The sequence below is a fragment of the Nannobrachium achirus genome (assembly GCF_963921795.1).
Source record: "Nannobrachium achirus genome assembly, chromosome: 2".
NCBI classification, from domain to species: Eukaryota; Metazoa; Chordata; class Actinopteri; order Myctophiformes; family Myctophidae; genus Nannobrachium; species Nannobrachium achirus.
The window spans coordinates 69,309,983-69,321,582 of record NC_137811.1 but is presented as its reverse complement, the minus strand read 5'-3'; the positions used below and the strand labels follow the sequence as shown (position 1 = coordinate 69,321,582).

The window sequence follows — 11,600 nt, the reverse complement described above, 5'->3', positions numbered from 1 at the left end:
AGCAGGCTGTTCTTACCCTTCCTGTGAATCGCCTCTGCGTTGTGCGACCAGTGTTTCCACGGACACCGCCTTCCATCCAGCTTCGGTGCCATACCGTAAGACATAGTCTGCAGACAGGGAAGATGAAATTAGCTATATAAGCACAGTCAACATGTTTTCCCCAGGCCAGTGATGTCGTTCGAACCTTCTCTCAGTCAGTGGGGGAAAATAAAAGATACAATGTTACATTAAACCCTGAGACACAATCTCTTCCATTGAAATAACCAAAGAGTTAATGATCGTTTCGGCCTACACCTGCCACTGTTCAGCGACTGTTGCAGCGCAGCTATCTACAAGACTCTTATTAAGAAGGACCCAGAAGGGGCACTGTTTGATGTAAAGTCATCAACAAAACTTCCAGCTAAACCTTCAGTTTTAGAGGGGCTTTCAACAGGATAATCACAAGGTTTGTGTGCTTTATTAAGATAAAGTACCAAAGAAATTAGAACAACCAGGCTGACCGCATTTAAGACAAAGTGTCTTTCCTGAACAAAGTCTGTGGATTAACTTCAAGTGCGTTGTTAGTGAGTTGGCATTGGCCTGAGGGACTTTACAAATAAAACAAAACATCTCAGTATCAAATCAGTGCATCATCAGAGCACTCAGATAACAATATACTTTTCAGTATTAAAATTCAGTGCAGCATCAGAGCCCTCAAAATAAATCTTCTCAGTTTAGCATCAGAACCCTCAAAACCATCTCAAAAGTATCAGAAATCAGTGCAGAATCAAGAGCCGGGAGTCTCTGGTAGGGGACCCAACCGGTAGGATACAATATAATCTCAAAAGTATTAAATAAATAAAAACAAAATAAAAATAATAATCAGTGCAGCATCCGAGCTCTCATTTATTTGACCCTGGGATTGACCTTGGTGGTAGCAGCATCTATCTGGTAAACAGCACTTTGCAAGAAGTGGTAGACATTAGCCAGATCCCGGTTGTACGAGGTAGCGAAGACGAAATGATTTTTAAAAAGCGTGTCGAAAGAGGCAAGGGAGTCTGGTGACTTACACGGGATTGCACGTTTGTCAATCACAATGAAGTATTTGTGTATGGTACACCTCTGGGTCCCCACAGCCAGTAGATAGGGTTGACGACTCTCGTGATGCTGTCCAGATGCCCCTCGACACTGGTCCCAGTCTGTGACAAGAGAACTTCATTAGTCATGTTATTACAATTAATATGTTTGCAGTTTAGAGCCCCAACTTTATGAGATAGCCACCAGAATCACTTCTTGCCACAAAATGCAACCAACAACATTCTGCCTTATCTTTATTCTGCTAAATGTAAAATAAATAAACATATTCATATCGGTGTATCTCAGGCTGATGGGGATAGATCTGTGGGGGGCGAAAGCAGACAATTATCACAGGGCAGTCGCTGGTTATCGCATGATTTCACAAAAGTATAGTTTTAAGGGTGACTATTAGGGACAGAACAGTGAGCCATCTTAAACTTTAATTGAACTATAACCTTACCTAGATGAACTTCACAAGGTGGTCAATGGCTTGTCGGGCTGAGAGCTTCCCTGGTCTCTTGTTGCGGCCTTGAGGTGAGGGTGGCATGAGGTGGATAAGGCAAGATGGAGGACATCTCACTGTCCCATCCTGAAAATACAAGGGAGAGAAAAAAAACCAGACATTTTTACTAAAATCTCTTCATTTTGGTTTCGAAACCAATTCCCTCTTCCATTAGTATTAGTCATTTAATTCCAGCATACCATTTTCCAGTTGTCCTGTTGGGATTCAGCTTTATGAAGCAGATCTTCAAGGTCGCCTGTCTGGGTGAGGCCATGGCTTTGTTCAAGGACTTTCTGCCTGTAGCGAGTAGGCCCCTTTTCCAGGAACTTGGAAAAGGGGCAGCGATGCAGCGATGTCATCACCAAACATCAGACTGAAATTCTGCTCCATCTGCAGACAAGATGGAATACAGACGACAACATGGCATACATTTTTAATAGGTTCACCTTATGACCAGGGCTGTGATCTGTTTAAAGTCATTTTTCATTTCAGTTCGACTTTAAGGCAATACATACCATTCCCGCAATGTCAAGAAATCTTGGAAAGGTGGTGAATATTTCAGAGGACTTCACTGGGTCATGAACCATTGCTTGGCGATGGGTGAAGGTGTGTTTCATCTTCTCCTCGACGATTGCTTCATCAGTTGTATGGTTCATCAGTGCGATGGCCTCACAACACTGGGTTTTGACAGGGGATTCTGACACTCTGTAATGATCCTCTCTCCTCCAGGTTTGGCCATCAGAATGTTTTCAATCATCTAAGTGGGAGGGGGGAAAAGGGGGGGGACAGGGATTTGGTGGCCAAATATATTTACAGTAGCACAAATGTAAACCATGCCCCCCATACTTCTCCGCAATTGTACTTTGCCATTTACCCCCCTGCTGCCCCCTTTATCAGAATCACCATCTTGATCTCCATTTCAAACAGTCATCTGCAAATCTTACCTGAGCGAGATGAGTCAGGTCAGCTCTGTTCCTTTGGGCAGGACACGGCTGCAAAATGGTGGTGTCATCAGTCCCCATTGTCTGCACTGGAGCTGAGAAAGGCTAGTTTCAGTGAGCCTCACTGAATCTAGCATGTTGACATAACAGGAGTGATTATAATAACATGTGATTAGCAAGAGGGGATCATTTGTGTTAAGAGTAATGTAAAAGAGATATTATAAATAAATATTGCGTGCCGGATCAAACAACATGAAGTGCTTTTGCGCACTGCTGCCAGTAGCCTACTTATTTAGCGTCTGGTACTAACTCTGCTGTCACGTACTGCAGTTGTTCTCAAACTTTTCAGGCCACAACCCCAAAAATAATCATATTTTAACTGGGGACCCCCCACCCTGACGAGCACTAAGAGTTGGGACAGTACATTTTGTATAACACTGTTCTATTGTGAAAGTCTAGCAGATCTACATGCTCACAACGCCTCGCATTGCGAGGCTTTGTGAGCATGTAGATCTTCTATTTTCACAATCTCTGAGTCTAATATTTGATCATTTGGCCCAATGTTTAGTCTGTCATTTTAGAGGTATTAAAAAGTCCTTAAATTGTCACTTTAGAAATGTGCAAATACCCTCTATACACTTAAAGTTTGTTGGTTTGTTTACTGTTGAGAAAACAATGATTAGCCAATCATCAGGGGACCCCCCAAAATAATTTAGGGACGCCCCTGGGGGTCCCGACCCAAAGGTTGAGAACCACATTTCTAATACCTCAAAAGAACAGGGGAACAAAGGAAAGAAAAGACCGTTATAACATTAAAAGTAAACAAATTATATAAAAACTGGTCAAACGTTGCCCAAATTGTCAAATGATATAAGAGGCAACAATTGTGAAAATAACAGATCTACAAGCTCACTGCATTCCAAGTGCTTGTCAGGGTGGAGGGTCCCCAGTTCAAATATGACTATTTTGGGGGGTCCCCAGTTCAAATATGATTATTTGGGGGGCTTAAGTGGTTAACAGTCAACAGGATCACTGATTACATTAATTATGAGAAGCAGTGTTCTTGGTGACATCACCACCAACAAGTGCCACAGGATATAAATAACAACAAGTGGGCTTGAGACCAGTATATTATACCAAAACTTCATAGGATAGACCAAGGATATTCTCCTCAAAAATATAAAATAAATAAAAAATACCAACAGTACAAAGGCAGGGGCACAGGGGTATATATTTGTGCCCATATGAGCCCACACTGTTTTGTATGAACAGTATTTCTAGTTAAGAACTGGTTCTCAAACTGTTTTTTTATTTAAAGGACCCCCTGTTTTTAGTATGCATATGGCCATGATCCCCCATCATCCATAACTCCCCTAGAACTGTACAAATGGAACCAGATGGACCTGTTAGGGTTAATTTGGTTCCATTTGTATACTCTACTACCATTGCTAGCTAACATTAGCCACAAATACCACACACACACACACACACACACACACACACACACACACACACACACACACACACACACACACACACACACACACACACACACACACACACACACACACACACACACACACACACACACACACACACACACACACACAGTATTGAACAGCTGCTAGCTAACTTTGGCTCTGTTAGCCACAATACCACACAACAGGCTGCAAGCTGTGCACAAATACACAGCAAAGCACCTTCTGTTAATACAAAATAAAAAAACGTCCACTTCTATCAAAAGGGAAGCTTATCTTACACATTTTGAACATTCAGTTCCATTAGGATGTAGTCTACTGTAAAAACGTTAGCATCAGCTAGTGTTAGCATTAGCTAGCGTTGGCATTAGCTTAGTTGTACTGGTTGGATGAACCTTTCAGAAAAATACACACTTTGTACAAAAACACTGCAGACAACATTCTTAAGTAACATACAGTACATGTAGGTTACTTTATCCAGTGGCTATGTTGTTTCACCTACCTAAAAAGGATAAAGTCCATGAGAGCATATAACTCCTGGTTGTTCTTCTCTTCAGCACTGACTGACTGAGGTTCAAAATGGCAGCCAGCCCAGACTGGTTCAAACCAGTTCCAAGTCGTTCCAATAGCTCCTCTCTGTCTTGAGGAGCAATAGATGAGCAGCAAATGAGCAGCAAATGTTTCCTCTGAGAAAGTATAATAATAAGGATATGCCCCGCCTCCTACAGAGCTCTGTTTCCTGCTAGATCAAAGCAATATGTGATGTCACTGTTCTCATCCTTCCCAGTTGTTGTTTGGGCAATTAACCCTTTGACTGACTGCTGCTGAAGCAATAATGCATTGTTTTTCATGAACTACTGTACACTTATCTAAAGATTAGATCTGATCAGATCAGATCAGATCAGGGGTCTTCAACAGGGGGTCCGCGACCCCTAGGGGGTCCGCGGGGATACTGCAGGGGGTCCCCTAAAAAAGGGGGGGGGGGAAAGATATAGGATATATATAAATATATAATTTATTTTAAGAAAGAAAAAAAAGAAAAAAGTATATATTTTAATAGCATTATTATTATAGCAGTATTGAATGCACAATGTGATTTTACACAATTTTATACATAAATATACAATATATGTTGTAGCCCCCTTCCCTACCCTACAAGGTATCTCAGTTATAACTATTATAATTATAATAAACATACTATAAAGTGTTAGGCCTATACATCATTGGAAAAAATACTATTTTTGTCAATACTGCATGTAGAAATACTCTGTAACAAATCATTCTAAATTTACTTAAAGTACAAAACTGTTGGTATGAAAATGTATTTAAAGTGCAAAAGTAGAAAGTACTCATTATGCAGAATCTTTGAAAAGAGCAGATCTACAAGCTTACAATGGCATTGGTAACATTTTTGAGAGGCCATTTTTGCGACCGTTAGGTCGCAGTTACTATCAAAACCTTCACTGGCAGTCTGTCTGCCTGTCCGTCTGTCCGTCTGTCCGTCCGTCCGTCCACATCACGGCACACCACACTTTTGCCCTTCTCCACAACCGTTGCCCCTATCCATGCCAAACTTTGCACACACACTCCTTGCCTGCCAATCCACAAGCTCCACCCCTCCAGAGACCCCTGGAGCTCCAGGGACCCCCAGGGACCCCCTGGCGCCACTGCCAAAAAGTCAAAAGTAGCCGATCATACATGTGCTTATCTCCTGGTTAGGGAGTCTTACTGGTATTGTTCTGCTCCAGGATTCTGGCTACCCCCCCTAAATCACATGCGCTGAGTCAGAATATGCAGGTTTTATTCCAATGCGCAAACAGGAAGTGTCTCAAAACTGCCACTTCCTGGTGTGTTTTGGGTATTACGAGTTGGTAGGTGCTCCGATATATTTTTTTCTCATGTCTGCATGTCATTTTAAGCCTCAGGTCGACATTCAGTAACCCTAATATCCTATCGTGATTTTATAGTAATTCAAAGGAGGCTAACCCTAGTTTAATCCTAGGAATGTCGCACAGAAATAAAACACACCTCCACGTGTTCGTCTCGGTGAGCTATTCAACATACTAAAAGATGCGCCCTTGACACATGATGGTTTCGGACTTATAACACGAAATAGCTAACCCTAGGGTCAGCTATTTCGCGTTATAAGTCAAAGACGATGCGACATCAGACCTTGGTTCCGAGATATGTTGTAGAGCTCTCCGAGACGAACGTGTGGATGTCTTGGTTATCCTCCTATGACCTTTCTTCCCTGGGATCTCCAATTTGACTAAGGGTCATAGAGTCTATAAACGTTAGAGCACATTGAATGCCAGGCCAGAGAAAGCTATCTCCTCACAGGAGTGTCTGTGTGGGATGAACCTTATACTGGCGTGTTCAGCTCGCAGAGACGAACATGTGTATGTGTGTGTGTGTGTGTGTGTGTGTGTGTGTGTGTAACTCCTCTATACGACACTCCTGTGCCGAGAGAACGGCCCCTAAAGTTAGAATTAGGGTTAGCCCTCTAGGGGTCATACATCAACGCGTTCGTCTCAGCGAGCTGATCAAGAATCTTTTTGCCATGTGTCTGTGCGTCCCCTAGAACCCGAGCTAGCTCTTTTAGAAGGGTTAGAAATCGACTAAAGCATTTTTACGTGACGGGATAAGACTAAGAAAGATCTAACTGATCAGTCTTGATCACATGACTAGCGATTTGTGTGAAATTTGAAGGAGTAATATAAGAAAATATGTATTACGTAAGTCGGCCTGCTGGTGGCGCTATAAAAGGCATGTGACAAATGTAGGGCAAAGTTGAAGTTTTAGTCATGCTGCATAAATTGTTGAAACTCATGTAGTAGTAATAATATCTTAAAATGTAACTAACTTATAATGGTTATCCCCCAAATTAGCATTCTATTGATGCAGACCCTTAGTTTTCATTAGATAACGTTTCTGTAAGTTCTATACTTTATCTTAATAAACTATCTGATACATTGCTTTTAACATTCTTAAATTGGCATGAGATTGGTTCTGTATGTGATAAAATTGAGACATAATTTATCTAATTGTTGGTATCATTCGAGAGCTTGTACTAGCTAGAATGATATATACTTAAGACATTTTCTGAATATGCTATAAATAAAGCAAGTGAATTAAAATGAGCATTAAACACAAATGCATGATCAAATGAGAATGATTGAAGACTGCATCGTTTATAGCTATATACTGGCCAATCTGAGTCTTTAATGTGACTTAAATGAGATAATCTTGAGAGCTCTTTTACAGCTCAACAGTGGTCATTCTGAGACAGACCTGAGATGTAACAAAAAGCCTTAATTGAGCTTTAAATGAGATTATATTGAAAGCTATTTTTATATCACTTGGAGCTAAGTTTGAGACGCAACAATCCAGATGAATTGAGCAATATTTGAGACATTATTGAGCTCTCCTGTATAGCTCATCAGAGCTTCCATCTGAGGCATGTTGCTCCCCAGAAATAGAGGAGAAACAGGAGCAATACCTGAGATCTCCTTTTTGTATCACCTTGATCTCATTTGTGGCTTGAGAAACAAAAGAGCAATAGATGAGGGCTCAATCATGGATTCTGCTTTCCTCTTGTTTCATAGAAGGTGTTGTGGAAATCTACCAGCACAACCTCAAAAGCAAAGACTCAGAGACACAAGAAACGTAGAATCTTAAATCATGAATGATTTGTATTAACTTGTTGTAGCGGTACAAACGGACCCTAAAATGAGTTCTGCCTGTCTTAGACTCTCACCAAACCCTCAGCACCTATTAGGCACATGCAGGATCTGACATGAAGTTTGACCTGATGGTCAAAATTCCAATTATCCCCTGAGAAATAAGGCAGGCTATATTAGCTAAAAGGTGAAATGTCAGCACTTTAAACCGGGCTGTACGATAGTGCAGCGTTTGCAAGAGGAAGTGGTTTTCAGTGAATCTCTCTGCACAGGTGTTAAACAGTGTGTTAATAAGACAATGCATGTGCTATATAGAGAGAAAGATAAGTGCAGAGAAATACATTTTCAGATGGGGGTCCGCACACATACATTTACATTTGGGAGTCCTTGACATGATAAATGTTGAGAATCACTGATAACATAGTGTGTGCTGCAGGTTCTGCTGTCATTTCTGGTCCCCTATGTTTTGCCAATTTTAATGGGTCCATAAAGAAACAAAATATGCTTTTTGGGGGCTTTAGATCATCAGACCTCCCACTCCCATACTTGCTGATATAAACAATAACCGTCACACGCTTAGCACTTTCAGTAACAAATGACACTGATCATCATCCTCTGATCACTACTTTGACCACATGCCATCAGGATGAAGATACAGAACCCTGAAGTGACAAAAGGTTTGTTTTGTCCCCTCAGCCATCGCAGCACTAAACAAACTGCCTCACGATAGGATGGCTTTCTGTGTACAGTGGGGACCTAATGATTTGTCTTTGTGATATGTTGTTTTGCATTATATGGTTATGTGTGTTTGAACAGACTTGTGAAGACAAATATCCCTTCAGGAACAATAAAGATTATTATTTATTATTATCTTAAGTGATTGATTGATTGATTGATTGATTGAAAACATTAACACTTTGAAAAACTGTATGGCAATTTAACAAGCTATGCTAAAAGGAGCATTACCAAAAGAAACAATAGGTAGGCCTATATTTACAGAATTCTAACCTCCGTCTGAGAGCAAGTTAGAATATGGCTCTATTAAATAAAAGTCTTGAGTTAAAGGAGTAGTTCACCCAAAAAAGTACTTATTTTCTATCAATTACACACCCCATGAAGCCTTGAATCCATGGAGATTGTTTTTGTAACATTTGATTCCTAAGCCAATATTTTGATGACTAGTGGAGTCTCTGGAATGAGACTCAAAGAGTCTCCTGCTGGGTCCCCTATAGACCGATTACTGACTCAGGAATCTCCATGAAGTCAGTCTTTTGTCCCCTTGTCTTCTAATGTGGAGACAGGTGATGAGGATAAGGGGATAAGAGCGAGGTTTGGGTGTGGTTATGGTGTACAGATATAAGAGATGGTTTCAGATGGTTCAGGCCAGGGACCTATATTGTCACAATGTGACACAAGATGTCACGTAAAATACAGAGAAAACAGAACCTCAAAGTCAGAACAACAAGACAATGCAGGACACCACACAACACATTACTTAGAGCAGTGGTCCTCAAATGTTTCAAAGAAAATGTTGGGAAAATGTGTATTTAGTGCCTCCTGGGCAGATTTATTTAAAGGTGTGGCCATTGCATTCCGGTAAGTCCAGTTTTGATGTCAATATGTACAATGGATGTGAAAATGTGTATATTGCTTTTTATTCAATACAGTTATCTAAAGTCATCTAGTCATTTAATTTGGTTTACCACTTTACAGATATCTTATATTTTCCATTTTATCTCACATATTACCATGAGCCCTCTCACCCTTATCTGTACCCTGTACCAGGGGTGAACATACTGTAACTCCATTTGAAAAACACTTGTACAACATAATAGCAATGCATGGCATGGTTCAATTGTTTTATACTTTTCTTTGTCCATTCACGTTTTAAACCTTCCCTTCCTATGCAACAATGTTGTTGCAAGTACTTGTTTATCAATTTACTGCAATACTGTACATGGCAAAACAACTATAACAGTCATAATGTATGTAACCAAAACTCTGATTTAAACAAACTGCGATTGTTCGTATTGCACATATCATACAACACTGTTAGTTTGCACGACAGCATCTTCAGTCTGACTCTCTTTACTCTTTGGCAAAATGTTCCGAAACGAAAAGGCATAGAGAAATGGGTCTATGACTGAACTGAACAAGGGGAAAACGTGAACTATTCTCACCGCAAAATCGTCCGTGAAGCGTTCCAGTTTATACGCTACAGCAGGTTGTGACATACGAAGTGAAGCTCCCACTATTCCCACGATGCCGACAACGTGTGATGGAACCCAGAGCACAAGGAAGGTTATGATGATCCTGGAGATCAGCTGGCTTGTTCGCTTGTTGCTGGACAAAGCAGTCTCTTTCACCTTCCGGTAAAGGCAGACGTAGAAAGACGCCATGACAGAGAAAGGCACAATGAAACCCAACAATAGCTCAAGCACTGCAGCAGCCAGGGTCTGCCCTTCTATTCTGGGTGGTCTGCTGCAGAAAAAGTGTCCATCTTTCATCCTTCCAGTGGGGATGATTGAAGGCCAAGTCATTAAGAAAGACACAACCCACAGTCCCACTATCAGAGCCCTCTCGCCCTTTTGACCTATCTGTGCCCACCTGTGGCGATGAAGTACATTCACAAAGCGCTGGATGCTCATCAGGGTTATGGTGTAAATGTTGGAATAGAGGCTGCAGTAGACCAGGAAAGCTAGTTTAGCTCCTGTTGTCTTAGCGTTTCAACAATCCAGCCAGGCAAGGTGATCAGACTAACCAGGTCACAGCAAGCCAAGTTCAGCATCAAGAGCTGAGTGAAGTTGTTTCGCTCCAGCTTGCGTAGTAGAGCCACCAGCACAGCCACATTCCCAGGAAAGCCCAGGACAAAACACATGCCTAAAAGAACCGCTGCGGCCAGTTCAGCTGGGCTTGGGGTCAGTCCCACTGGGCTGGACGGTGAGGTTGGTGATGTGGAGAGATGGGAGCTGTTGGAGACCATGAGTTCTTCCATTGTGCGCTAGAACGAAGTGTTGACGTTGACTATGAGAAGTGAGAGCTAATGAGTGGTTGGGTGTGCGTCTTGACTTTGTCTGTGGTTTATGAAGAGGATGCTAACATTTCCCCTTCCATTGTAGGACAGAAACCACCATGCCACAATATCCTTCACTGCAGAATAATAGTACTTTAGAATTAAAGTATATTACTAGATATCAATTCAATTCAATCTTTATTAGCAGACTTCAGGTCCAAATACAAGATAAAAGAAACAGTAAAGAAGCACAACAGGCATTACAAATCAATATAAAGATGCAAAATAAATAGTACATAACTTAATCCACAGGCAACACACACAGGCACGTTAGCCAGTGCACCCTTAGTCTGGATGCATATTGTGAACTGCTCATTATGGGGCTGGAGAGCGCCACAATGATGCTGTTAGATGCATCCAGCCATTGCATGAATTAAATGTCTTAAAAGTGCTTTAAAAGTCCTCACTCCAGCAGTGACAAACATCAAACTAGCACTGCCCCCTCTGCGTTTTTTAAGGAGTATTCTCATTGCATCATTATGCAACTTGCTTCCTTTGCATACTAGATTTCTTAAAACGACCACAGATGAGCAGTAAAAAGCGATGTGCAATATGTCTTAAACAATTACACTTTCACATTAGTAGAACAATGGCTGAACTTGCGAGCAATAGTGTTGGCTTGAGCATACAACTGATAAGATCTATCAGCAGGGAAAAAGTGTGCAAACAAGAAAAACCAATCCTCCCCATAGGAAGTACTAATAGCACTTCGGGAGGATGGAGTACTATTAAAAATCTAACAGGAGACCCCAGAACCTCGGGGCCTTTTTACTACGGGATCAGTACAGAAGCGTCTACCAAACTGCACGTCCTCCGTGGCAGGGCAGAAAAAGCCAAGGGGCCGATTCCCCTATGGCAATTCTGGAGTAT

General features: G+C 41.4%; 1 long non-coding RNA gene across 2 annotated transcripts; it reads right to left on the bottom strand.

Annotated features, from left to right (window-relative positions):
• Window positions 1–822: 822 nt before the first annotated feature.
• On the bottom strand, window positions 823–2,841 carry LOC308302233. 2 transcript variants are annotated; one of them, XR_013962938.1, is made up of 4 exons: window positions 2,503–2,841; window positions 1,759–2,315; window positions 1,517–1,645; window positions 823–1,178 (listed from the first exon to the last, which is right to left on the bottom strand). It is a non-coding gene; the product is annotated as an uncharacterized lncRNA (long non-coding RNA). The 2 variants fall into 2 exon arrangements; XR_013962939.1 differs by lacking the exon at window positions 823–1,178 and having other exon boundaries at window positions 1,427–1,645.
• Window positions 2,842–11,600: the final 8,759 nt, after the last annotated feature.